General features: G+C 41.8%; 1 long non-coding RNA gene across 2 annotated transcripts; it reads left to right on the top strand.

The window, feature by feature from the left end:
• The first annotated feature begins 207 nt into the window (after positions 1-207).
• Positions 208-22,506, top strand: LOC125922636 (uncharacterized). 2 transcript variants are annotated; one of them, XR_007457719.1, is made up of 5 exons: positions 208-421; positions 1,034-1,216; positions 2,100-2,287; positions 20,978-21,090; positions 22,349-22,506. It is a non-coding gene; the product is annotated as an uncharacterized LOC125922636 (long non-coding RNA). The 2 variants fall into 2 exon arrangements; XR_007457720.1 differs by lacking the exons at positions 20,978-21,090; positions 22,349-22,506 and adding an exon at positions 7,974-8,173.
• The last annotated feature ends 2,711 nt before the right edge of the window (positions 22,507-25,217 follow it).

Below are 25,217 nucleotides of genomic sequence, written 5' to 3'. Positions count from 1 at the left end.
CCTACTTCCCTTCTGGTGGTTTTTTGGCTGTCTTTGGCATTCCTTGGCTTCTGGATCTCTGCCTTCACGTGACTGTCTTCCCTTGGCATCTGTGTCCAAGTTTCCCTCCTCTTACTGACACCAGTCATTGGATTAAGGCTCACCCTAATCCATTATGACCTCATCTTGCATTGATGACACCTACAAAGATTCTATTTACAAATCAGATTACATTCACAGGTACCCAGGGTTAGGGCTTCCACATCTTTTTGAGGGAGACGATTGAACCCATAACATCATGTTTATTTTAGGAAGCCAGGAAAAAGAGGGCTCATGTTCCTTTGCCTTGTGACAAAGCATAAATGTGGAGTAGCCTGGAGGTGTAGTGGTTGAGGCAAGGAGGAAGACACTGGGTGGTGTTAGGGGAAACTTGGGAAAGAAGGTATGTATCTGCAGAAGGCTGGCTCACGATTGGGCTGTTGCTCAACAAATATGATTTTCACCATGGGCCGTATACTATGATGATGTATTGGCGAACAAATGGATGTGAGCCCTGGTCTGGAGTGGGACAGGAGAAGAGAGACTGCTTTTATGTGGAACAAGGAGTCTGTTTTGCAGATTGCCTCTGGGCCACTTTCCCTGTAGATTCTCGTTGAGACCTAGAAGCAGTGAGCTAAGAGTGAAATGAGCAACAACCGATGCACACCCTCACAGTGTGTGAAATATTCGGGGCAAAGGACAATTGTTTTCTAGGACACAAACGGCCAGGCAAGTATGACACACTTTGGTTTAGACCAACGCATAATTGGAGCAGATTCTGAGACCAGCCTCTATGATGGTGAGACTCTAGTCAAGCAACATTGGTGCCTGCAGGAATCAGCACTGTATTAGTTTCCACGGACAGTGGCTTACATGTGGCAAAGTGAATTTATTATCTTAAAATTTCCATAGTCAGATGTGTGAAATGGATCATATAGGGTTAAAATCAAGGTGTTGGCACACCCTTGTTTCTTTCAGATGCGCTAGGAGAGAATTCATTCCTTGCCTTTTCCAGCTTCTGGGTTTTGCCTGTGTTCCCTGGCTTGAGTCTGCATCACTAGGACTCTGACTCTCTAGCCTCCCTCCTTTGTCATTGGACCCTTGTCATTGCATTGGGCCCATCTGCATAATCCAGGAGAGTCTTTCCATCTCAACACTCAACTTAATCACGTCTACAAAATCCTGCTTTCCGTGTAAGGTAACGTATTCATAGGTTTGGCCAATTAGAATGTAGACGTCTTTGGGGAACGATTATTCCACCAACCACAAGCATGCTCAGTCATCATTGTCAGAACCTGGACCTCAGAGGAACCAGCAGGACAAGTGGCCATTGAGCTGGCATTTGGTCAGAGAAGGCTCTGAACATTGGTCCTATATATCTCAGAAGCACCTCTGCATTCAGATAAAGCTTTGTTTCCAAGTAGACATGTGTGCCCGTGTGTAAGTGTCTGGAAGTGAGGAAAGATGATGTTTTTATCCTCTCCCTTCATTAATATTCACTCCAAAGTAAGGGCAGTAGCCATGTTTGTTTTTCTGCATAGAGAAACTATACCCGGCTCAAGTCCAGTTCTGCCAATTTGTTCTGATATGTATATAAAATATAGGAGCATACTGTGCATGTAATATACTTAACAAAGTGTATAAAAATTTTATATTCACATATGCATTATATGTTCATAGTCTCTATTGTTATATGTAATCTGTATCATGGATATAATTTTGATTGCCCTAACGTATAATATGAAAATGATTACATTCATGATAATGTGAATAAACAGACTTGGACTATATTAAGTGGTAATTTATAAACAGACATGAAATGTATTAAATGTGTATATATAAGGTTATAAATACACTTTTTCTATGATCATTTTTTACTTTATGGATAGTCCCTTCCATGGTCAATCAAGTTGGATAGAACAATACATAAAAAACATAACAGACTTTATAGCAGACCACGGAGCAAAAGTACAAGTTCAGGGAAGAGAACCAGCACGCATGGAGAGACTTTTTTCTATTTTACTGCTTAATCCTCTCCTCAACTGCATTAGATGATTAAGTCGTACTTATACCCATTTTAGAAATGAAAAACTTGAGACTAAGACGCCAACGACTTTTCGAAGCTTCCACAGCCACCTGTGTCAGAATGGAGCTGAATTCAACATCTTCTGATGAACCCAACTGCATCACTCACAGTCAGTGTGAGCTTGGCACATTTGTGCAGCCGTACGTGGAGGTCACCATTATAACAGCTCATCCGCAGAGAGAGGTAAGGATCAAGGTCATGAAAAGAAGATAATGCATGCAAGATTCTGTCTCTTTGTTGGAGAGCATGACATTGAGTGAGTGTCATGGCATATGTTAAATTAAGTGGTACTCACTCTTCCCTCTGGAGGAGTTCAGCAAAGGATAATGTCTTAGTATCTCTGAGGAAATTGTTACCAATGTAAAATATTCTACTTTGGTTAATCTAATTTAATTCTTAAACATTTCCAATGAAGTTATTGATTTCATTATATAGTGGTTGAAAAAATAAAGGACATTTTTTTCCCCCAGCAAGGATAAATAGTCTTCTCTTATGGTGCTTGACTTCAAAGTTAGAACGTCTTTGAAAGCCATTTTTTGTTTGTTTGGTTTCTGTGTTTCAGAGGCTTTTATGGTTTGCCTCGTTCTCTGTTTGAAACTAATTTATTCCCCTTCTCTTCCCCCATGGTCTTCTGTGAAGTTTCTCAAATTCCACATATGAATGAAAATGTATGATATCTGTCTTTCTCTGACTTATTTCACTTAGCATAATACCCTCCAGTTCTATCCACGTTGTTGCAAATGTCAGGATTTCACTCTTTCTCATTGCCAAGTAGTATTCCCTTGTATATAAAAACCACATCTTCTTTATCCATTCATCAGTTGATGGACATTTAGGCTCTTTCCATAATTTGTCTGTTGTTGAAAGCGCTGCTATAAACGTTGGGGTACAAGTGCCCCTAGGCATCAGCACTCCTGTATCCCTTGGGTAGATTCTTAGCAGTGCTATTGCTGGGTCATAGGGTAGATCTATTTTTAATTTTTTGAGGAACCTCCACACTGTTTTCCAGAGTGGCTGCACCAGTTTGCGTTCCCACCAACTGTGCCATTTCTCCAGATCCTCACCAATATCTGTTGTTTCCTGAGTTGTTAATTTTAGCCACTCTGACTGGTGTGAGGGGGTATCTCAATGTGGTTTTGGTTTGTATTTCTCTGATGATGAATGATATTGAGCATCTTTTCATGTATTTGTGGGTCATCTGGATGTCTTCTTTGGAAAAGTGTCTATTCATGTCTTCTGCCCGTTTCTTCACTGGATTATTTAGGTTTATTTTTTTTTGGGGGGGGAGAACAAACTGAGGGTTGATGGTGGGGGGCAGTAGAGAGGGAAAAATGGGTGATGGGGATTGAGAAGGGCATTTGCTGGGATGAGCACTGGGTGTTGTCTGTAAGCCATGAATCATGGGAATATACCCCCAAAGCCAAGAGCACACGGTATGTAACGTAAGTTAGCTAACTTAACAATAAATTATATTTTAAAAATAAAAATAAAATAAAGAAAGAAATAAATAAAAGCGTTTTTATGGACTACTTGCTATTTATTCTCAACAATGTGTATGCCCTCAGTGGTAAAAAGATGTAGGGGTGCTTAGTAACACTTTGGACTACGCAACTATTATTTAAATAGGGCAATGGTAAAAAGGAGACAGACCAGTGTTCAGAAGATTGTAAAATAAACTAATAGTTATTTACATAAATCCTTATCAAATTGACCTCCTTACACTCAGCCATCTATATTTTCTTTCTCCTCTTGCAAGTGCAGTCTGACTTTTCAATATTCTGACAGTAGATGCAAGGAAAGCAGGACGTATTGAAAACAGGAGAAAGTTCTCTCAAGGCCTCAGGGCAAGCTCTGAGTTCTCTAGATGGATTTGGTTTACATTCCTTACTGACACCTCTGTGCATATCAAAACCTCTTGCAAGACACCATCCCCAGTCCTTTTAGGTGCGTGGTTTAGTGATGAATGTGTACTATCTCTATGCTTCCTTGTGCACACTTAGGACAGACAAACCCAGATCTCTGGCCTCTTAAATAGTATATACAACTTGGCAATTTTTGAACACTTTTCAAGTTTTACTTGAGAAAAAACAAGTGCGTTTTTAATTAATACCTTCCAAGAATCTGCCTACCACAAGCACGCGGGGTAGATTTTTTTCTGGTCTGTAATATAGATCCTTTTGTCACTTCTCCATTCAGGTGACTTTGTAACACCTACCCATGCTATCAAAGTTTACTCTGATGTGAGATCCCTCAGGAAGACAGCCCAGATTACCTTTTCTCCCAGACTGAGTTGGATATATTTTATTTTTTACAGGGAACTCTGAGCTTAGCTAAAAAAAACAAAAAAACAAAAAAACAAAAATAGAGCAAATTGAGAGAAGCAATTTCACATTTAAAAATCTCTCATGCCAATAGAATTGGAGATTTTTGGTGAATTTGAATCTGAATCAAGAAGATGCTTAATTTTTAAAAATAGGTAAATATCAGTAAATAAATGGGGGATCCAACAGCCTAAATGGAACATTGCCACAAACCACATGAATGTTACACTGGGGAAATTCCTATAGCTGCCCTCAAACCATTGGGTAACATTCTTTTAGTGTGTATGGCACTAATTCTGCACACTAGTATTTCTGGATTTCTTCTGGGCACACGGTCAGATTTTAATTCCTCCTCACATTCAAGTTTAGTCATGATCAAGTCATTCATTGAGGTCAATAAAATATGTGTGTCTTCTGCGGTCAGAAGAACTTAGGATCTGGGATACAACTCTCCATATTCACCTTTTCTGTGCTATGGAGCAAGTTGATCTTCCAAATAGTGAGACTCTGTTCAAGCCTGAATTTGGACTAAGTCAGGAATGGAGTAGGATCCCATCCCTGCCAACCCACAATGGCTTGTGAACAGGAAGCAACTATTTTGCTTCTTCAAGCCACCGAAATTTGGAGTTATTTATTAGGGCAGCATAACCTCCTACTTTCTGAATAATATAATACATATATTTTAAGAAAATTGCATTTGACTGTAATTTGGTTTAAACTGATGGTTATTCTTATTCATAATGTATGCTCGAAGATATTTGGGATAATTGTGCTTCTTGGTCATTTATCAGGATACATTTTCCTCCCTTACCTGTGAACAAATACAAGTGGGGGGCTATCTTGAGGTATGCATACCATAACAACACAAAGGTTCATTTCATCTCCTTGGGAATCTTTATAAGCGATGGAATATCTCTATATCTTATACTGAGATAGTTTTGTTTGTTTTGTGGTTTGTGATATTTCTTTTAAGGACATTAGAAGCCCAAATATCAGTGCTCTAAATAAAGAGGGAGTGACTTTATTTGTTCATCATCATTTGTTATCTTGAGAAAAAATCGGGGGGTGGGGAATGGTTAGATCGAGTTAGAAGAAGTGACCAGATGTTGTACATTGTGTTTACCTGTGGATAATGAACCTGTTTCTTGTTTTTGTTTTCATTTAAAACTTCCTGATGTCTGGGGAATAGAAATCCTGCTTAAATCATTAACATTGTCTAAGAGGAAAAAAAAATATCTCACCCACCAGGGTTCTGAGGAAACCATAAAAGCTGATATGTGGGTATCATTTAATGTTACCTAGAGCAAAAATACAAGTATTCTGTAGAGAGTGCTTCTGAAATGCATTGTAGAGTTCTGAGTTTCCACCCAGTGACCCACTGAAAATAATGTAATATATAGTATTTAAGCTTACCTCTCCCAAACAATGGTTTTCCCCTCTGACTTTTCTTCTGCTAAAGGAGGGGCATGAAGGAGGGGTCTTGCAGGGATGGGGGAGAGGAAGATCAGTTAATATTTTCAGCAAAACAATACAATCTACTCCACATACCAATTTAGCGGCCAAACTGCCCCTCAAGCTCGGAGTTGAGACTCCCTCACATAGTGCTTATTTTCCTGCACGCTCACTGACAAGTAACCCATCAGATAATTGACAGGCTTAGAAAACACAGCAATAGCTGCAAAGCTGAGAATATCGCTTTGCCTGTTCTGCATTGAGATTTCTTATTTATTCGCCACTTCCCTATGTAGAAATTGAATTTCAACAAGAAGATCATTATTATCCTTGAACAAATAATACGATGTCAAACATTATGTAGACCCTTAAGTTTATGTCCATCCATTTGTTAGATGTTTGCCATTCTTCCTTTCCCAGATACACCCAGGAGAAGCATTTACCTTAAAATTTCCCTGATTCCCATAGTAATGAATTCACACTAGTTTACTCAAACTGGGTATTATAGTCAATCTCACTTTCCGTCACTTAAACCTGTTCCCTCAGTGGAAACAGAATAACTTTCAGGATGTCTCAGTCATTCCCACTTCTCACCCATGCCAACAATGTACTATTTACATAAGCCTGCTATTGACTTAGGACTTAGCCTTCTTTATCCAGTTTGGACATGACAAAATCCTTAAGAGAAAACCGAGAGATATTTTCCCAGACTTTGAATCATTATTCTTTTTCTCTATGGGCGACTTGCCAAATCTTAGCTCTGGGTCTGGCCCTAAATATCTGAAGGTATTTTCAGCCTCATCCCCCTGTGATCTCTCTCCTGGATTTACCCCCGCTTTCTAAATGTAACTTGAAAGTTACCAAGAGAGAGAGAGAGAGAGAGAGAGAGAGAGAGAGAAATGAATATTATACATTCTACTCATCCTTGTTTTTTGGGCTCTTCAATATGTGCAACTTACGATCAGTTCTTTTTTTTCTTGTCTCTTGGCCAAGATTTGAAATACCTTTGAAACGCATGACTTTTTAAAATTCCCATTATGAATCAGTCTTTCTACTTACCTGACCTGTTATTCCTGGAGCGGCTTGTTGAGGTCTTTCAATGTACAAAGTTGAACCCATCGTTGCACGTATCACTTTTCCAGGGTCAAAGAGGAAAGGAAACTTTCCTGTGGAAACATGGAATCAGCCTTGGGCAAGAATATAAATACAATGAAGGCTTCTTGGTGCCTGAGCTGAAATTGATGACCCGTTGCATCCTGGAGGTCCTTCTTTGCATTCATTTATGAATCTTTTCTTTGCCCGCTGACTGTGAGGAGGCTATCCACCAAAGTAGTTAGGGAATAATCTCTGAATCCAGACGACCTAAGTGTACACTTCTTGCTCTCCCGTTGACTGATTTTGATCAAGTGAGGTAGCCTTTCCCGTCTTGAGTTTTCATTTCTGTATAAAGGGATATCAATACTTACACCATGTGGTTATTATATTGCTACCCAATAAAGCAAGGGATATAAATTGTGCGATGCATTTCTCAACACATAACAATTTATTGCCAAATGTTAGTTACCATTAAGAGCAACTTTGCATAGGAAACTGAGTTTTCTTTTTTTTCTTTGCTTCGGTTTAGCCTTTTGGGCGTTAGAACTTTATAATCGTTATTATTGTCATTATTGTTTTAATTTTCCAATGATTTCATTTGACTACGGTGCCTGGAACCATGGTTAGTACAGTATACATTCTGAACACCTCCATAAAGGAGTAGACAGAATGCTTCTACAGATGTAGAATCTGCACACAGAGAGGTCAGGTTACTTACAAAGATTTGAATGGGATGGTTGTGATTTGTTTCCACATCTATTTTATTTTAAAGTCTTCACACCCTGTCTACACCATACCTCTCAAAAAATATCAACACGCCAGTAACAGTATTTTAATGAGGAACTTCCTTTCCCCATGTTTATCGTTTCCATGTGGAGGGAAACCCATTAGTGTGAACTTCCTGTCCCTCTTCATTTTCCACACCCTTTTCCTTGATTGGTGACTTAGGGAAAAAACAGAGAGCAGTTTTAGGTCAGTCCTTTATTCTTCCATCCTTTTAGGAATCCACCCAGTGACAGAGAAGTTGTGGCCTGGTGTGCCTGAGGTCGGGCAGTAAGTCTAGTCGTCAAGATCTCACGCTGGAGCAACAATCATTGTGATTTCTTGGGAAAGTCAGCCTGGTCCTGTTGAGTGCTGCTTCTATACACAGTTCATCATATCCACCTAAACTGGTTTTAACAGTAAAAGAGAAAAGGTTTCATTTCCCTTGACCTTATTTCCAACTCTCGCTTAAGTCGGCTTCGAATTTAGATGAGAAAACATTTATTTTATCGGGTTCTTTCTTGGATCATTGTCAAGACTGGTTTTTTAAAAGGACACCCAAAGACAGACATGTTTCATTGGCCATATGGAAAACAAAATAATTGTGAGAAGAGATTTCAGAAGAAGCCAGAGTCCTAAGGGCCATGTTCAGGTGTTTGAGCCTTTCTTCCCGCCAATTTTTACTGCCAGAATTTTCAAGGGTAGGGCTAGGATCACAAATATCTCCTTTATCGGAGAGTATTAGCAATTAATTTGGGGACATTTCATCCTATCCCCTTCTGATACTCTCCAGGAGAGTGCTTACCAAATTTGGGGGGCCAGGAGACAATGTTAGAATCAACTACAAACAATACATCTTTCTTCTCCCAAGTGAGGGTAAAAAAGTAAAAACAAAATTTTGCATTTCGTTTATATAAGTATCTTTTATTTCCTCATTCATTAATTTGCTCTTCTATCCTTCCAGTGTTTGTTAAACTCTCATTCTATTACCGGGACTTAACTTGTGCTGGTGATATAATGGTGAGCAAGCATGAAGGATTCTTAAGTTCAGGGGACTCAAGCAAGAAGCCTGTTATACTACCAAATATCTGTATTCATTTATGTTACTTTATATTGAGTGATAAAATTTGATCTAAATCCACACTGAATCTCATAGACATTAATCTTAAAAAGAGTAAGTAAATGTACGAAGGTCCTACAATTTATAAGTAATGGTCCTGGAATATTAACTGAATTTTGTCTGACCCAGAACTATGTTCCTTGCTCCAAATGGCCTCTGCATCCTTAACTCCCATCATTTTGGTTGATTTATCTCATAATCTTCCTTTCATTCTTGACTAAAGCTTTTGGCATTTTCTTGGTTTGAGTATTGAGTTCATGATTTTCTAGTTTTCAATTTGGCTGCCCCCATGGGGTACTTTGTACCCGATCACTGATTTTCATTGCTTATTAATTTACTCAATTATCCTACCAATCTTTAATGTGTGACCGTTTTGTGTTATGGATTCAAGTTATAAATAAACACACACACACACACACACACACACACCCCTAATTCTTATCCTCCTAGTAACAGAAGGATCTTTATGTGTAGTCAGGGAATTTTACTCAGCAATATAACGTCAGTTTTATTCTAACACTCAGTATATTGAATTAATACCTCCCAGGGAAAATATTCTAATTATTCTCCAAGAAGTAGATCCCTGGTCTCTACACTGAAGGCTGAGATGTGCTGTTTCACAGAACCTGTGGTCTGGGTCTACCTATCCAAGTTGCTTTTCTCTAATGTCCTCAAAGGTAGATTTTAAAACGGTGGATATAGGAGGACACAAAGAACTCACACTAAATTTTGTTGTTGTTGCTGTTGTTGTTGTTGTTCTTTTTAGAAAACAAACATTTCTTGTCCAACCCATCAATAAACAACCATTACAGTCTTTGGATAATTAGGAATGAAATAAACAAAGGTTCAATGTTCCATGGGCTGAGTATGAAGAGTGGAACATAAGAAACGTGATCTTGAAAAATGTTTACTGAAAGTCATCATGCTGCCTGGGGCTTGGTCTTCAAGTTCATTTTCAATGAGAGCTAAGACTGTGAGCTGTGGCTTCTTCATTCCAGTTCAGTTACCAATCTTGGCTAGAAAGAAATGCTCACTCCTTGGATTCTTCATGGGCTAAATGGGACCACAGTGACAAGGACCTATTGGAAAGTGTTTTCAGGAAGGGAGGTGGTAGAAATCGTAGCAAGATATTTAGAGACTTCCAATGTAGCTAAAGGCTCAATTTTCATAGGAAATAAAACCTTGGTTCACTGTACTAATAAGATATTTTTTTCTAGCTCTTTCTTTCTAAATGCTCCTGAAGAATGCATAATACCGCATATTTTTGAAAACTTAATGATCTTTCCAAGAGTTATTTATTGTAGTGAGTATTTGAGGGAAGTGGAGTACCATGAGGTAAATTTCCCCTCCATCTAACATGTCTCTGGCTGTGACTTACTCTTCCTAGGCTATGGGGTGCAACTGACATTTGCTTCTTGAATTGGACCCTGTTCTCTTTGGCCACTGTCATGCCCCAATCTCTGACCACCAGGGCCATACTTCTCAGAGAGTGGTCATTGGAGTAGTTTTCCATTCATCTGCAGGACTCTGCTCCACATAGAGGGCAAGGTGACTTTGAAAGCAGCCAATGAAGGCTGCTTTGCCCATTTGACAAAGCAGATTTGCTCTGGAAGGGGCAGGCCATTACAGTGGGCCGGTGATGTTTCTGATCAACCCAGGGACTGGTTTACGTTTGGCAAGAACATTTAGATTGCCATGAGCTGGTGCAAGGTGTCATGGTTGTACTTGAAGTAGTGTGCAAAACACTCCTCTCAGGCAGGGTTGTGGGCTATGGAAGGAGAAGGAAACATTAAGTGTGGGTGGCCTTACAGCCTGCTACTGGGGATCAGCCTTCTCCGACAGGTATGGTGCTCCCCTTGGCACCTGGAGCTGCCAGTGCCGGAACTCTCCCTGGCTGGCCAAGAGCCTGCCTCTGATTGGGATCAATGGCCGAGAACATAGAGGGTGTATCTAAGGAAACAGATGTTCCTAACACTGACCAGTAGGAGCACCCACAGGACAGGGACGACTCGGGCCCAAGGAAATGTCAGGTGGGAGACTGTGAGAGACGGTGCCTGGAAGCAGGAGGGTGTTTCCTCAAGGCAAAAGAATTGCCATTACCAGCAGCACCAATGAACTTCAGTCTTATCATAAACTTGACCTGACAGAATTGGGTCAGGGCACCTATGTCACAATATCTGCGTGGTCCAGGTAGTTTGTCCACCGGCTTTAATAAAACTGCATTCTTTTGAGAGTCCTCCCTGCATCTCAGTGTGCCATTCTTTTAACTTTGCTGTTATCTGTGGGTTGTGCCGGAATTGGCTGGAATAGAAAATACTCTGGAGAATCTTACATTACACGTTTAGGATTTTGCCGCGTGTAAAGGGCTCTCACCTAATCACAAAGGCACACTTCTGAAATGGAAGATCCCGGAGAACATGGCACACGACCTCCTCTCTGGATAGGAAACAAGTGCTGAGCTCAGTGGAATGCCCAAACAGAAAGGGCATCAGTATATCCAAGTTCCAGAGAGGTAAACTGAGGCTTGAGGAACTCAAGGAAATTGCTAATTGGTGACGGGGCTGGTATGGCAGCAGTAGGTCTGAAATTCAGCTTTCCTGATAATTGGAGCAGTTTTCTGCTCTTTCCTTTTTTTTCTTCCTTGTGTATTTAATTTATTATTACTATTATTATCATCATCATCATTTTTTTAGTTGCTCATGGGACAGCTTTATCGCCCCAAAGCAATGTGAACAGAATTTTAGATGGTGACATCATTGTAGAGCTCAGATGTGTTCATTGCTAAAAGCGGAAAGCTTCCAGCAGGCTGTGGTTTAATGAGGCAATCTCAAAGCAGCTTAAACCATTGTTTGCCTTTTGCCTTTGTTTGCAAATTCAGCACAACTTCGTGAAATCTGCCAGAAAATGACAAGAGTCTAGCAAAATTACTCATAACTCGAGGGACTGGGTGAAAGCAAACTGTCATCGCCTCTTTCCGTGGCAATTTGAGATGGCCGATGAGACAGGCTCCCGCACGCATTGTTTCAAGGTCAGGACAACAGCAGCCCAGAGTGGACACCTTCCCCAGCAATTCCACCTCTGAGACCCAGGTCCCTGCATTCCACCGTGGTTATTGAAAAAATCTCTGTTGCCCCCCCCCCCCCCGCCCCACCAAATTGCCTCTAAAAGTCATTTGTGGAAATGGTCCTTGAAAATAGGATCTCAGTGACAGTAAAGATTATCATTAGGTTTCCAAAGAAAATAAAAACACCCCCATACAAGGGCAATCATATGACATTTGCATTTATTTTCTGAAAAACAAAACAAATGAACAAGCAAACAAAAAAAGGAGGAATAGACTCATAAATATCGAGAACTAACTGGTGGTTGACAGAGAGGAAGGGGGTGGGGGGAAGAGTAAAATAGACAAAGAGGTTTGAGGGGTACAGACTTCCAGTGACAAAATAAGTAAGTCACGGAGATGAAAAGCACAGCATAGGGAATATGGTCAATAACATTGCAATAAGGTTGTGCGGTGACAGACGGGGACCTCACGTATCGTGGCGAACACTTGAGTTATGTATAGGAGGTGGGATCACGTGCTGTACATCTGAAACTAACATCAAATCACACGTCAGCTATGCTTCAATAATAAAAAATAAAATAAATAAAATAATAAAAACACCAACTTCCATTTTTATGAGATAGATAGCAGGTTACAATAGTGGAGAAGGAGGAGGAAAAGACGGCAGTGAAAAGGAATATTCTGGAAAATAAATGCTGTAAGGATGTGCATAGGGTCCAAGACCTGGTATCTACACCCTATGGAGATTTTGTCCCTCCCGCCCCGGTGAGATGAAGATAGGGTTCATTACCAGGCAAGGGGCCTTAGGTTTTTCCTTCCTTCCTTCCTTCCTTCCTTCCTTCCTTCCTTCCTCTAAGGAGAACCTGACCTTTAAGCACTCTACCCCAAGGGAGAGCCCTGGGCCTGCTTGCTGGGGTCTGTGGTCTGGAAGAGGGTTCGGAGAAGAGCTTGGGTATGCAGGAGAAGCAGGGACTCCAGGCCAGTTCAGGCAGAGCCCCTTCTCTTTCCTGTTCATTGTTATTTTATTGTAGCTCATCTGAATAATGTGGGACATGGGAAAAGAATTCTAGAATTAGCCAGATATGTTACTAATTACATTTGGGAGGAAGATATAAGAAAGAGTGTATGGATGGGGCTGTTGGTGAGGTTAATGGCAAGCATGTGATATAGGAGAATTTGGATTCTGAGAATTCTTTTTTTTAATTTTTTTTTAATGTTTATTTATTTTTGAGACAGGGAGAGACACCATGAATTGGGGGGGCGGGGTCAGAGAGAGAGGGAGACACAGAATCTGAAACAGGCTCCAAACAGGCTCCAGGCTCTGAGCTGTCAGCACAGAGCCTGATGCGGGGCTCGAACTCACGAACTGTGAGATTATGACCTGAGCCAAAGTCGGATGCTTAACCGACTGAGCCACCCAGGTGCCCCTGGATTCTGAGAATTCTTGCTGAGTTGCTTGAGTGACATGGAAGGTCCCTGGAATACCTGAGTTCATTGCTTGGGGCACTTAACTTTTTGTTGTTGTTGTTGTTTTGCTTTGTTTAATATGACTCTGTAGGGAAACTGTCATAAGCCCTAGCCTTTTCTAGGTGTCTTAGTTCCTCTTTTATAAACCCAGTAGAAATAGTCTTCAGCCAAAAATTAAAAAACGAGAAAGAAAATTAATAAAAAGGGACGCCTGGGTGGCTCAGTCGGTTGAGTGTTCGACTTCGGCTCAGGTCATGATCTCACAGCTTGTGAGTTTGAGCCCCGCGTCGGGCTCTGTGCTGACAGCTTGGAGCCTGGAGCCTGCTTCGGATTCTGTGTCTCCCTCTCTCTCTGCCCCTAACCCACTCTCATTCTGTCTCTGCCTCTCTCAAAAGTAAATTTCCAGTAAATGGATGACTAGACTAGGAGATGGCATGCGGGTGCTCTGGGCTGCCCGCTCTGGATCACTGAGCTGTGCCTGGGGCATCAGGGCAAGCAGTTAATCCCAGGATTATGGTCATAGGCCTTTCCCAGTGAACCCAAACTTAAAGCTGTTTGCCCACTCGTCGAACAATAGCAACAGCAACAACAATAATAATGCTGTCTTCGGAGAGGCAGGTTACTGCCAGTTTTTTTTTAAATATAAAGTGTATTTATTTATTTTGAGAGAGAGAACATCAGTGGAGGAGGGGCAGAGAGAGAGGGAGTGAGAGAATCCCAAGCAGGCTCCATGCTAATAGCATGGAGCCAGGATGCTAGGCTTGAACTCACCCACCATGAGATCAAGAGTCAGATGGTTAGCCGACTGAGCCACCCAAGCACTCCAGGTTACTACCACTTTGTAAGAGGATCCTGAGATAGAAGCGATTGGCCTGCAAGGCAAGGAATCGTCCAATCAATTCCTTGCTGGAGATCAGAGAAGACTTAATTGGTCCTTCCCGGTTCTGGCCCCAACGGAGGCTTATGGGAAATGGCAAGGTGTAAAAGCAGGGGTCATGTGGGCTTTCGGACAATTTAAATTGACAGTCCTTACTCCTTCTGGAGTCAAACGCCTGCTGAGATTTGATGATAACTGGGAGTTCTCTCCAGCAAATGGATTAATGCATAAATTTGCAGGAATCATCAGTGGATTCCCGATCCAGATGATCTTATTTAATTGAGCCAAAGGGTTAGAAACCAAAGACAAAGATCCAGGACACAAACAATTTGAGGATGTCTTGGAAATGTCAATTTCCAAGGGGTTGCTCATTATCTCTCAAAGTTGCCACAGAACAAATAATGGTAAGACTGTAAAACCAGCCAGACCCTGGGATCCTTAACCACGGGCCTTAAGGAAGAGTCATATTGAAGAGACAAGAACCAGGGGCAGAAATGCTCCAAGGAAGAACCTCAAGAACTCAAACGTCCATCAACTGATGAAGGGATAAAACTGTGATATATATATATATATATATACACACACACACACACACACACACACGTGCGCGCGCGTGCGCGCACACACACACACACACACACACAGTGGAATACTATTTGGTGATAAAAAAGGATGAAATCGTGCCATTTGCAACAACGTAGATGGAACCAGAGGGTATTATGCTAAGCGAAATAAGTCAGTCAGAGAAAGGCAGATATCATATGTTTTCACTCATATGTGGAATTTGAGATACTTAACAGAAGACCATAGGGGAAGGGAAGGAAAAATAAGATACAAACAGAGAGGGACGCAAACCACAGAGACTCTTAAATACAGAGAAAAAACTGAGGGTTGATGGGGGTGGCAGTTAGGGGGGAGGGGGAAAATGGGTGATGGGCATTGAGGAGGGCACTAGTTGGGATGAGCACTGGGTGTTGTATGTAAGTGACAAATCATGGGAATCTACTCCTGAAGCCAAGATGACACTGTATGTTAGCTAACTTGACAATAAATAAATACAAAACAAAAAAAATATCTGAGGGCACCTGGGTGGCTCAGTCGGTTAAGCGTCTGACTTCGGCTCAGATCATAATCTCACGGTTAGTGGGTTCGAGCCCCACATCGGGCTCTAGGAAGACAGCTCAGAGCCTGGGGCCTGTTTCCAATTCTACGTCTCCCTCTCTCTCTGCCCTCCCCTGCTCCTGCTCTCTCTCTCTCTCAAAAATAAATAAACATTTTAAAAAATTCTTTTGCTTTCAGAATACAGTGCAAACTACTCAGGGCTATAACTGCCTCTCAGGATTTTTTTCCCTTCTTCGTCCCCTCGCACTCGGCCTGTGTTCCAAGAACGTTGGCTTCTGACACTTCCTGAGCACTAAACCCTTGACCCGTTGCGGAGCTTAGCCATTCAGTTCCTCATGCTGGAAGTGTTGTCTGGATGGGTTCCTCTTCAGCGTCTTACCAGTTCATCAGAGAGGACTTCATTGATCACCGTACCTAAAATTGTCCCCTCATGCTAACCTCAGGACTCTTCATAAATCTCCCTACAGAATGTCACTAGTTTGTTCCTTTAAAAGTAGTGGCTAACACGTATGGAGCCCTTAACTGTGCACCAGATGCTATGTAACATTACTAAATGGGAGCACGTGGGTGGCTCAGCTGGTTGAGCGCCCGACTTGGGCTCAGGTCTGGAGGTTCGCGAGTTTGAGCCCCGCATCTGGCTCTCGCTGGCAGCTCAGAGTCCGTTTCGGATCCTCTGTCCCTCCCTCTCTGCCCCTCCCCTGCTCGCGCTCTCCCCCAAATAAATAAATACTAAAAAAAAAAAAAAAAAAAAAAAAAAAAAACAACCAAAATGTAATCCTTTAAGACGTGGGGCCTGTTCTTATTTCCTCTTAAAGTATGAGAGGGAACTGAGGCACAAAGAGGTGAAGTAACCCGCCCACGGTCGCACAGACAGAGGTGCACCTACGATTCAAACCCGAGCCCCTGTGGCCGGACTGTCTTGCTATTCTGTCCCTGCGGCTTCTGTGTCCCCCACCAGAGGGGAAGTTGCCAGGGCCAGAGACTGGCAGTCCCCTCCTGACTTCACCACTGCATCTTAAGTGGTGGGAACAAGGTGTCTCACACACTCTGTGCTCAGCTATTTGTTGAAGAAATGAATAAAGGGAGAAGTGTGGGGGTCCGGAACGTGTCAGAAGACGGGACTTGAGGACTAGGTCTGGGGAGTCACCAGGAGACTCACAGAGCTGATCAAAGGGAGGGAAACTTCATTCTGGATTCAGGGCTCCGTACCTAGTTACCTCGTGGTCTTCTCTAAATCCCTTACCCGACCCAGGCCTTATTTCCTTCAGCGTTGTAAATCTTGCAGTTTCTGTCAAACACTGAGCACACAGCAGGCCCCCAGGATGTGGCTGGGGCTCTGCTGGGAAGGGAGGAGGAGGGAGGAAACAGGCAGGAAGAAAGGAGAAACAGAGATTAGCCTCATCTCATTGAACCTACATAGACATAACAGTATTATTTTAACCACTATAAATTGCTATATATATCTTAAATGGGCTATCCCTTAACTCGAGGGTACTGTGGTCTATTTGAAAGAACATGCATTTGGAGTCAATTATTCTTAAACTTTTATTATTGCTTTGTAACCAGGGGGGTGCTGGTACATATTAAACAATCCGCTCTTGGGGGAGGAGTCGGGGCTGATTCGTGGGAATCCCTGATCTACGTGTTCATGAATAGTTCCACTGTGGCTGACTTCAAGCGACCAATACGGCATTTCTGAATGGGGAGTGGGCTCTTACAAGCTGGTATGAGCTGGTTCCAGTGCACCACGGTACCTCCTGAAATGTGACCCTGCAGGAACAGTCTCCCGGAAATTCAATTTCATGCCCATCAAATGGTGTATCTGTCTGTGTCTCCCAGTCTGGGGCTGCCGGGCATATTAAATGTGACAATTCGGGGAAATACTGAGCACAGTGCCTGGCACGCAACAGTGAACGATGAATTTTGGCCCCTTCCTTTGAAAGATCAGTCAAGATTAACAACCCCAAAAGCTTCCTCAAGGTTGTGTTGGTAGAGAGAACCGGGAAGAGAATCCAGGTCTCTTAGGAGAAACAATTTTTACCTTATTTTTCTACTTTCTTTTTCATTCTGTCTATAATGATCTTATCTAAACATTTTTCCTTGGCTCTCATTTCCTCTGACTAGAGCTAGACAGTCAATTGCGGAAAGGATAAAATAAATGAGAAGTAATAACTATGACCTTGGTACCACATTTACTTTATAAATAAGATGAATCTTTCAGAACGTTTGGTCTGATGACATGACATAACTGGGGCCCTAAAGCTGAATTTATAAAATCTTAAATATACGAATTTAAGGTTTTAAGAAAAAGTGGCAACCCCCTGGATTTATTACAGAAGTTGCTAAACAACTGACAAAGATACCCAGAGAGGTACAGGTGTATATATGTGTGTATATATGCATATATGCATATATATATGTATATATATATATATACATATATATATATATTCACATTTTCCATAAATATGTATGTGTTCATGTATTCATTTTTTATTCATAAATTCATAGGTAATTTGGAACAAGAGTACCTAGAAATAATTAGTTTATTGATTTGCCTTCTTATTCATGCATTTTTATTCCCGTAATTATTCATGCATCCAATCTTTGTGGAACATTTGCTATGTGCCAGACATTGGGCTTGGCAAGAGGGCGTACCAAAATCAGTTCTAGGAGTTTCCTGCACTGTAGGAATTGCACTGAGTTAACTTTCTAGGGGTTTCCTGCACTGAGTTAACCGATTCCTAGGTAGATAGACATAGATAGAGTCAATTACAATGCAAAGAAAGGTCAGAACACTAAGATAAAAATAAAAATGGCAGAGGCACAAAGCTCACATCTTCAATTTTGTCAAGTAATGATTTGGCAGGAAAGGGGGTGGATGGGAGTTTTTCTTTTAGCTAGCTTTAACATTTTGCTTATATACCTATATTGAAGGATGGAAACAAAACGTAGACTCCAAATAATTCAACATAGGGTTGTCTCAGGATTGTCATGGGATTGTGTCTTTGAGATCCCATCATGGGGCAGTCCTGTTATCCAAGACTCCTGCCTTCTCAGGTTCAAGGTCTGCGGGAGCCTATGCTGTAATACACATAGGGGCCTGTAGATGGCAGACTTCACTCATTGTTCCGATGCAATTCACCAACACCTGTTGGATGTGTGGTTAAACTTGACGCCAGGGCAGTCTAAACCTTTCCCCTAGAGCAGCTCCGCAAATGTAAAGCTTCGTATTTCTTTACCTGGTCCACCTTAAAACCTCGTGTTGCGACACATTTTTCATGTCAGAGATTTTTAATGTTCCTTGGAGTTTCCATTTCTTTATTTTCTTTCTTTCTTTCTTTCTTTTTTTTTTTTTTTTTGGTACAGCTCATAAATGACTGTGTAGGCAGGGCTTCAACTTGAAAGACTTCTGATCTTCAGATCTAAATAAAAAATTATTTAAGAAAAAAGTCAATACAGTGGAAAAATCAGGTAAATTAAAAATACAGGCCACTAACCCTGAATATAAACATGTCCGCTAAGCATAGACTCTCTTTGCAACACCCCACACCTGTTTCTTCTTTGGGATTCTGGCCCTCTGTTAACACCTTGGTCCAAGGGCTAGAATTGTTTCACCAAAGCAAACATTTATGGACTTCCTTCTATTTGCAGAATACTGCATTCGGTGATAAGAAAATATACAGCTGAATAAGCATAAAACTTGGCCTTTGAAGCTCATAATTTTGGGGAGGAAACTAATAATGATGTAACTAGAACACCACAATTCAAGGAAGGCACTCTAGGTCTAAAAGGGTAGAGGATATTACACCCAATAATGATGGATGGAATATTTGTGGAAAGATGAAATTCGAATTAGCTGTGGGATTATTCACAGAAACTTCACAGGCAACCCTAAGGAGAAGGCATTACAAATATTTGAATCCATTTGGACAAAACCCTATTTTGCAAGTTGCTTGGAGGCCAGGAATGGTCATATTCAATGGAATTGAATTTTGGATTTCCTGGTCAGCTAATCCAAAGAATCCCCAAATAAACATCTATATTATCTGCATTTATTCTGTATCTTGAAACAATTGTTATATTTATACCACATTAAAATATACCTATCTGGCAACTTTATAGTTTTCCGTATATGCTTATTATAAAAAATCTATAAACTTTGGGGGAAAATAATTAGGCAGTCATAAAAATAATCTGTCATCCTACCTCCCTGATAAAACTATTCCTAATATTTCAGTGCTAAATAAAACTTAATGATTAAATAAACATTCTAATAGCATGATGTCTACGTTTATTAAAAGCTACTAGCTTGAGACTGAACTTATTGGCACATAAAACCAGTCATGAGCACAGTGACATTTTCCTGCCTTGTTACAAATTATAAGCGATCGATGAAAATGATTTTCATTTTGAAACTAGAAAAACTAACTAATGTATTTCTTTTTTTCCAGTAAGGTCTCAGCTTTGGGCTTTGTCTATAAAAGATTTAAGTCCAAGCTAAGATGAGTTATTTATTGGATCGTTGCTTCTCTTTCTGAGACTCTATTTCTTTTCCGTCAAGTGATGTCATTATACCTACTCTTGTTTGTGACATTCAAAGGAAGTTGTGTACTAGACCTGGCACGTGTCAGGTGCCATGAAATGTAATTTCCCTCCTACCCTTTATGGAGAGCAGGCTCTTTTCCTCTTACCTGCTGAGGAACTCTGAGAAGGATGTAAACATCCCTGTAGTCTAGAATCTCTCGGCCTTGGTGCTGTTGACATTGGGCCAGGTAAATTTTTGTCGTGGGGACTGTAGGGATCTGCAGGATGCTTATCGGGACCCCTGCCCTCTACTCAAGACACACTAGGGGCAACTCTCTAGTTGTGGCAGCCAAAAAATATCATTAGACATAGCCAAATATCTCTGGGGGGTGCAACTCACCCCTGATTGAGAATCACTGCCCTAGTACCTTAAAAGCACCTGCTTCGTTGATATAGATGGATGAGAAACGTCTCTCTCTAATACACCTGTGTTATACACCATGGCTGCACAGCTGCTACCCTGGCTGAGTGCTCTTAAATCCTCCCTTCGCAAGTTTTATGAAGCTACGTTACCTCCAACGACCCTTGACTGCATCACCTAGCTCCTGAGAAGTCCTGGACCCAACAGTTTGCGTTTTAGCATCCTTTTCCTGGATAGCTCCTGAGGTCTCTAACCCATCTATGTTGCCTTGGGTCCATTGTCTGGTTTGTCTTAGGTGGATGCTTCACCCACTGAGTCACAGTCCCCCAACTGCCCAATCTATCCAAATAACCTTCTGCCTCGGGTCACAGGTCTCCATATACTCAGTGACTGACATAGATGCTGTATGTATAAAATTCTTGGGGGAGGGGTTGTGTCATTTGAATAGGATTATGGTGGGTATCGCGATGAAACAATGGCAATGGGTATCTCCATGAAACAATAAATTAAATTAATTTAATTTAATTCAAATTAAATGGTGCTATTCATACTTGTCTTTTAATATTTTTATGTCGATTATTTTTTTCTGCCATCTTATGCTTTTGCAGAATGTACACAATTGACAGGTTTTTTTCATTTGTTTAGGTGACTTCAAGTGTATTGGGCAGTCCTGTCATGACTATAAGGAGCTTCACCTGCGTGGAAGGGCATGAGGCTCTGGACAACCCCTAACCACCAATCCTCTCTCCTTCCTGATGGTGCTGTGACTTCCATGCCTAACTATATTGTTAGTTTAAAAAGTATGACCACTGAGAAACACCTCATCTCCTGCTCTTTGAAATTACAGACCCATCCCCTACCAAGAGCTCCTTATTTTAGTATTTTAGACCCTATCCATTCTATTGGAGATCCCCAGATACCAAATTTAGTTCAAATAAAACTGAAGTTTTTACCATACTGTGTGTTGAGCTTCTGGACTGACCTCCAGGCAGATGCTCTGCCCTTAGCCATATCAAATTCTTTTCTCCAGGTTTTTCTAGATTTTACCTTTGTCCTTTCTCCCATGAGTTTTAGATACTAGTGTTAGTCAAGCTTTCTCAAAAAGCAGAATCTCAGGCAAAGGCTTGCATTGCATAGTTTATTTCGGGAAGCAGTCCCAAGGAAAAGGATAGGGCATTAGGAAAATGAAGCAAGCAAGGAAGGAAGGAAAGAATACTTTAGAGTTTGTTGTTGGGATGGTCACAGTATGGATCTCTTAGGCTAAATTCTGTTGGGAAACCTTTGATCTGTGTGTCATGATCCCCCAACTTGTCCACCTGGGGGACAGGAAAAGGTTGTATTTAACCATTGGCTTCAATATCCCATTGGTCAGGAATTGGATCCACGGAGTATTAACTCCATTATAATTCCAGGCTCGTCCATGTGTCAAAAATGGCTTATCTAATTGTTACAAGGAATTCATGTGACAGCATGAGATGTTTAGTGCAACAGAAGGAAGTGGTTTAAGAATCTGTTCACTTGCAAACCATGATCATAGCAATGGCTGTGATAAAAACGCGAACGGAGGAGATAGGATACAAAACTACCTAACATGTGTGTTGTGTCCATGTTGCTCAAGGTGATGAGGTCATGGACCCTGGATTAAAATCTGCTCTATATTATCAGTACCAGGACTCTCTTATTCCCAGGCAACAAGAGGGGGGATGCGCTTTCATCTGATAAGCATTAACTAGTGAAAGTGTATTATCCAGATAAAGCCAGCCAGAAGAAAGATAAAATCTCAAGAGGGCTTCAAATGGGCATGTTTTTATACAAGGCTCAAATCGATAATAATAAGCCCCTTGACTCCACGTTGGCCTTTCATTCTTCTCCCAATTTAAGCCTTCTTCCAATTCAGCATGGTCACTAACCCTATCGCATACGGTAGCGTTCTCAAAGAGAAAGGCCTTATCAGTTTGCTACCGTTATCTTCACCCTTTGTCCTGGAAACTTTCATATCATTTCTAATCTTTGTAGAATCTGGACGCTTTGATGGGTCCTGCTGATGCATCCAGATGTAAACCATCATTATATGGATCCCATGTATGAAGTAGGACCGAACATTAATCAATCATTAGGCATCTGTGATTTCAGCACTTCCCCCTTTGAAGTCTCTAATAAACGTCCGCATTTAATATTCACTACCCACTTTGTGTTTAAACCTGTGGAAGAATATTGTCTCAAATGATTTTGTATTAAAGTTCTCCATTGCCAGTGTTTACACATGCGTGTGCGCGCGCGCTTGGGTGTCCATGTGTGTGTGCGTGTGTGCGCGCGTGTGCGCGCGCGCGCATGCATGGGCAGGTGATGGAGGGAACGTAGAAGTTACAAGACCTGGGGTGTTATGAATTAAAGGAGGAAGGATCTTCTTAAGTTGGGTCCCTAGTAGCAGGGTGTGAGACAAAGATTTGAATGCAAGTGGTGTATTGGGTGATCCCAATTTGGCGTCCCAATTTGGGTGATCCCAGGAAACACTGGTAGGCAACAGGGAAATAAGACAGAAAAAGCCAAGAAAGCTGTGTTATTCCACATCTCTGAGAAGCAGGCACCAAGGCAGGGTCACACGTATATGGATTTCATTGGGGGAAAGTGTCTATGTTAAGAGAAAATGGGAAGGGACTAGGAGGAGCCTGGAGGATGGTCAGATTTCAGTGGAAGTTGGAAGGAGACGGGGAAGAAGGAACGTTGGGCAGAAGCATCTTAGACCTCTTAGAAAAGTTTGGTAAGGCCTGTGGGGAGCTCTTGAGTCCTGGAAGCTAGCAGAGAAATATCGCACGTGCCTCAGGGTCCCCGTCTCTCAGTCAGTGGCTGAGAGCAGTTCTTGGGAAGCGTGGTCTTGGTGCAAATGCAGTGATGGATGTAAGAACAAAGCCGCTGGGTCTCTCAGTCCGCTGCTTCCCCGCAGTCAGAGATCTGACAGGTGTATTCTCCAAACCATCACAGAAGCCAATTCCAGGTGCAGGTGCTGCGAAAGAGTGTGTCACTGGCATAGGCACTGGGGCTCGGTCTTGCTCATGACCTCTGATGCCTGGGGAGAACAGATCCAAAAGTTGGCCTACCTGAGAGACGAGGAAGCTGAGATCCTTAGCCACTTGGTACCATGTGGCATCACTTGAGGGCTGCTCCCAGGATCACCAGCCACCTGGCGCCTCTCACTTGTCCCCCGCTCAGCCAGAGAAAGTCCCCAGGCAGAGAAGCACAGATGCTCGAGCGGGAGGCCATTGGCACACACAGAATGGAAAGTACCAAGGGGCTATGGCGGAACACCAGCAGAATCCGTTACAGTGAGCTGAGGAAAAAAGGAAAGCGGATTCTCCTGAATGCTAATTATTTGTTCTTCAGCCTCTCTAGATTTCCCCGGCTTTGAGGGTAGTCAAGTAGCATTTTCTTTCTGTTTATGATTTCCCTCTGAGACTATCATTGCTTTAGGCAAATGTATTCATGTGAAGAATCATTTTTCTCCATGTCTGAGCCTGCAATAAATGTCAACCCTTTTTTTGGCAACCGCGGCTAATGCTGCAGACCTACCATTACTGAAATTGAAATTACATATGTTAGGACCCCAGATCAATTTATTTCAAGGGACATCCAAGATCACTCTGGACAGGCAATGAAATCTCTCCACCTCTGTAGCTCTGAGCCTCTCTCTGGGAAATGAAGATGGGATTGTTTTTTTTCTTTTTCTTTTTTTTTTTTTTAAACTTGCTTTTCTTTTTCTTCTCCGTTCTGGAATGAAACACAAAATGTGAATAAATTGTTAGCCCCCTTAATTCCCCTCCGATCTGGCATCCTCTCTAAAATACTGAGTAAAAGCAGGCACTCAAGAAGCAAAGTTGAAGGTCTTTAAAGTTTTCTCAGTGAAACCTCTAAGGTGTTTGATACATAACCCTTACATTTACCTATGAATCATAGGCTGTTGGAGAAGAAACTAAGGAAGTATCACGGCCAGGCTTCATTTTACAGGTAAGAAAAATGAGCAACAGAGAAGGAAATGACTTGGCCAAAGATGTACATCAAGGTAGCAGCAGAGCTAAGCCCAGAATGAAGGTTGCCTGAAACCCAGTCTAATATTTTCCAGGAGAACTTAATAATTACACACGTAGTACTGATAAAGTAATAAGAAATGGTACTTATGTTTTAAGTTCTCGTATAAAGAATTTCTGTGCATTGTCTCATATATGGAGAACTTTAATGGTAGAATGGGCCATTGAGGAGGCACGGCTGGTATCTGGTTAAGACGAGGGGGTCTCTGGAATCAGAACACTTGGGTTCAAATTGTAGTTCCAGCGCATCCTACTGCTGAACCCGAGTGATTCCTCAAAGCCATCTTGCTCTTGGTGAGTCATAGCACCGATCTCAATATCCTTCAAAGGATCGCATGAGCTTACACAACCGCATTCCCAGGTGGTGTCTAGGCCACTCCAAGTACTCATAGCCGTGAGCTATTAAAATGCCACCACGGGGCACCTGGGTGGCTCAGTCGGTTCAGCGCCCGACTTCGGCTCCGGTCATGATCTCTTGGTTCGTGAGTTCGAGCCCCGCTTTGGGCTCTGTGCTGACAGCTCAGAGCCTGGAGCCTGCTTTGGATTCTGTGTCTCCCCATCTCTCGGCCCCTCCCATGCTCATGCTTTGTCTCTCTCTCTCTCTCTCAACAATAAACACACGTTAAAAAAATTTTAAATGCCACCTCGACAATAGCTCTTTAAGGTAGACGTTATCAGTCTCATTATACCAAGAAGGAAACAGAAACTTACCAACGTGCTTCAGTAGCAGGTGGAAGAAAGAGCTCGCTTCACACTCTGGTGCTGGACCTACAGCCTTAACAACTGAGTTTTACCACCTGCTT

This window comes from Panthera uncia, chromosome B1, assembly GCF_023721935.1.
Source record: "Panthera uncia isolate 11264 chromosome B1, Puncia_PCG_1.0, whole genome shotgun sequence".
Taxonomy (NCBI): domain Eukaryota; kingdom Metazoa; phylum Chordata; class Mammalia; order Carnivora; family Felidae; genus Panthera; species Panthera uncia.
The sequence above is the reverse complement of the archived record's forward strand: the minus strand, read 5'-3'. Positions and strand labels throughout refer to the sequence as shown.